This window comes from Excalfactoria chinensis, chromosome Z (genome assembly GCF_039878825.1).
Source record: "Excalfactoria chinensis isolate bCotChi1 chromosome Z, bCotChi1.hap2, whole genome shotgun sequence".
NCBI lineage: Eukaryota > Metazoa > Chordata > Aves > Galliformes > Phasianidae > Excalfactoria > Excalfactoria chinensis.
In genome coordinates, this window is record NC_092857.1 from 60,502,224 (window position 1) to 60,506,370 (window position 4,147).

Below are 4,147 nucleotides of genomic sequence, written 5' to 3' on the forward strand. Positions count from 1 at the left end.
GGCTAAACCAATTCAAAAAGAAAAGAGAAGTTCTGATTTCAGATCAGAAATAAGACATATGTAGGTTGCTCCGAAACTAGTTCCTCATATTTAGAACTACAGAAACTACAGCACATACAAAGAGCATGTTAACAACATTTGATAGAGCAAATTCTCAGCTACAAAACATTATCTTTCAACCTAGTCACCACATTAGGTGTGCATTCTTGCCAGTGATGAACAAAAGCCAGCATGTTTATTCATAAAAATCTGTGCTGGCAGAGGAGACCAATAGTTCCACAGCTGCTATGATGGCATTATTGCTAGGAAGATGTTGCCTACACAGTCTGTCTTTCATCAGCCCCAATTTTTTCCTCATGAAGGAATTCACTGATAGCCTTCATATTGACTGCCATGTCAGATGCCATTCTGTCAGACTGCCCCTTTGCTGCCATCTGTCACGTGGAAGCAACATGGAATGGGATATTGGAGGGAAGGCTCAGCCCCTACTGCCATGCCACCAACACCCACCTCTGATCTCGTGAGCCAACATAATAAAGCAGGAGGCATTATTTTCAGAGCAGCCCTCATATATTCTCCCGTTGTATCTAAATTTACTTCCTAAGGAATAAGTGGGCCATAGGGATGTGTTGCTATAACCTAATGCACAGATACAGTCCTAAATTCTTTTATTATGTTTTTCCCCGAATCTCGGAAGAAAAGGTGTGGTTCAAGATTTTGGCAAAAGCCAGGATGAAGTGGGAAAAGTTTTATGTTCTATTTTGCTTATGATCTACACTGTGACCTAGGACGGGTCATTTAATCTGTCGCTCCAATTCTATGTTTGTAAAGTGGATGGGGGATAATAAATACAGTGAAACAAAAGCTTGTGAATGCTTTCAGATCTGTGGAGAGGAATGAACTAAGGAAACATCAAATTTTAATTATAATAATTAAAAAAAAGTTTTATTATTAAAACTTCAATTTTCCTTCTGTAAAGGCTTCTACTTAACATCTCTACATTTACGTTTTACTAGGAATGTGCTTTTGAAGAGACCCTCCCAGCTGCCTCTATTACCGTGCATTAATCCCCAGGACAGTCTTGGGGGATCTGTGAACAAAGCTGTCTGTACTGGTGCTCTGGTTAACATAGAAAACAGGGTTGTATGGTAATATGATCCCCAAGGTGTTCAGTACCACACTGTGAGGAGAAAAGAATGAAGAACTAGCCTTAACTGACACAAAGAGATTTTCTCTGTTTACAGGCTAAGTACACTTAAGGTAAACACTGCTGTATTAGCTGCAACAAATCTTCTGTTCTCTCCACTGGCGCAAAAAAAAACAAACCCCTTGTAGTTACTGTGAGGATACCTGAGGATCCCTGGGGGAATTAACAACTGGTGCAGTGAGGTTTGTGTTGGAACTGTTTCACCTCTTAAACAAGCTGAGCGCGGTCTTGAGGGTTTTCATCAAGCTGATTCAGACCGCAGAACCAGTCAGCTAGGCTACAGTCACTATTCCCACTTGTCCATCAACAGCTTTGCATGATTAGTCAGCAAAGGGGCTACACGAAACATGAGAAAGTTGTTGCTGCAGGATTTATGGATTGGAGGTTTTGTAAAACAAAAAATGAAAATAAAAATAAAAAAAAAAATAGCCCATAAAGCTTGTACTTTCAAAGCATTTTCTTCCAACCACGAGTAAACTCATCCTTTCTAACCATTCTTTCATTGCCTTGTTATTCTTTTCTGGTCTTTTTTTTTCTTTCCACTGAACAAAAATGTAAATAAATAAATAAATAAGCTGATGTGTAAAGAAGGATTGAGCAATTTTAAACAACTGAGAGTGGTCAGTGGCTGCAGATCATCGACAAGTGGTGTCTCTCAGAGGTCAAGTACTGGGACCAGTGCTCCTCAGAATCCTCATCAGTGACACTGACAGTGGGATCCAGTGCAAGCCTCAGCAAGTTTGCAGAGGACACCAAGCTGTGTGGTGCAAGTGACATGCCTGAGGGTTGGGATGCAATTCGAACAGAGCTAGACACAAGAACTAGCTGTTGCTGCTGTTAAATACAAGTTGAACATAGCAATTTGGGAGCGGCAAATGGGAGCTGTAGCAAGGGAGGGAGAGGTGGATGGGAGGAATCTGGATTGAGCTGGGGAAATTGCTTTTGTGAAGGGAGTTGAGGTGAAAGGAAGTTCACTGAAAACCATTGTGGAGACATGGGTGGGAAATAAGCTTTTACAGTACTTACACACAGTGGGCTGAAATTGTACAGCTGCCGTACACCCACCCTGATTTGTTTTCACTGCCTCTGCTCAGTGGGACCGTGGAAGAAAATGAGGTGAAAAATCTCACAGGTGGTGATGAAGGCAGGAAGACCACTAATACTTACAGTCAGGCTGATGAGTATAACTCACTGCCAACTAAAAATGGAGGAGAAGGTTGAGAATCACAACTATAAACTCAAGCGACCCCCTGCTCCCTCCCATGCTGAACTCCTCCTCAAGACAGGGTGGGTGGAGCCTTGGGGTGCAGAGGTTGGTCTGTGCAGGTTTCCCTCCACCAAGGTCTCCCCATTCTCTCTCCGCTCTTGTGTGAGCCCTGTGAGCATGCTGCAGAACTGCAAGTAATACCCACTGGCATTTTTGCCCTTTCTTCAGTACTGTTTCCCACACGTAGCACACACCTGGCTGTGGCAGTTTGGCTATGGCCTGCTGTGAGGCCACAGGCATTGGTTGGAGTAGCTGGCAGCCATGACAGGAGTCACACCAGCCTTTCACAGCCTCTTCTCGATGACATCTTGGCCACTGTAATTATCTCCCAGGCCTGCACACATATCCTTTTTGTCATGTATTCTACCCCCTCAAAGACTGTTGCTGATTTGGATGTCCAGAAATGAGAAAAGACACAGAAATCCCTGACAAGGGGTGTGGGTGGTGCAGCTGGAGAAGAGAAATGGTGTTTTCCAGTCATGAGCCTGTGATGATCTTTTACAGCACTCCTTTTTTCCACTGAACACAATCACCTGTGCCACATTTTAACAATGAAACCACAAAGCTGCAAGAAAACTATTATCAGTGGGTTAAGTCCTTACAGGCTCATTTTTAACATAGAGAAATGTGATTTCTTCTTCGCAGCTGCCCCGAGCACTGCCCCATGCAGCACCCAGCCTTCTTATCTGCTGCTGTTAGACAAACATTATCAGCCAACACCAATGTGTTTCCAATTGGTTGCAACTCTTAATTTACTTACAGGAATTTATCTATGGAGGAAATCTGTGCTGGAGAAAGCTCGCTGAAATTATCAGTTCCGTTTACCTGCAGAATAAAACTTGTGTAATGGCCTGGCCCTTGAGGTACTTGAATACTGCTCCTGCATTTTGAGGGATGAAACAGAGGAAATCTGGAATTATGTCAGGCATGGAGCTTATATTGAAACTCTCACTGAGGCACAGAAAGAATCTGCACTGGTTTTAACAGAGATAGAGTCTTTTTTTATGAGTATTTTTTCCCCCAAAGCTGCTTGTAAGATGCTAGGATCAGAACAGTGCTGGCAATACAATGATGCTTCATTTGTTGTTAAGCAGTGCTTGCTCACAGTTATAGACTGTTTATTGTGCTTCCACAATAAGCTTCTACCAAGGCTGGTAGAGCAACAGAGGCTGGGAAGGAACACAGCTGGCCCCAGATAACTAAAGGGGTGTCCCCTATGAGTTTGTGCTCAGCAATAAAAGCCTTGGGGAAAAAGAGGAAGTGGGTTGTTTAGAGTGATACCATTACATGTAATGAGCTCTGCTTCCCTGGAAGTACATGACCATTTGCCCTCTGATGGGAAAAAGCGAATAAATCCCTTGTTTTACTTTGCTTGCATGCATGGCTTTTGCTTTGCCTAGTAGCCTGTTTTACCTCAGCCCATGACTTTTCTCACTTTCACTTTACAGATTCTCTCCTCCATCCTATTGTGAACAGAGTGAGTGAGTGGCTGTGTGGTGCTGAGCTGCTGGCCACAGGTAAACTACCACAGGAAGATTTTAAGTAGATGCCTGTGTATGCTGCCACTGATATAGCCCTGACCATCTTGCATAGGTCATGGGTCTGTTGTAGGCGTTAAGCACACGGCAACATGGGTCCCCAGTGAAATGAGCTGATCAAGTGACAGAATTTAG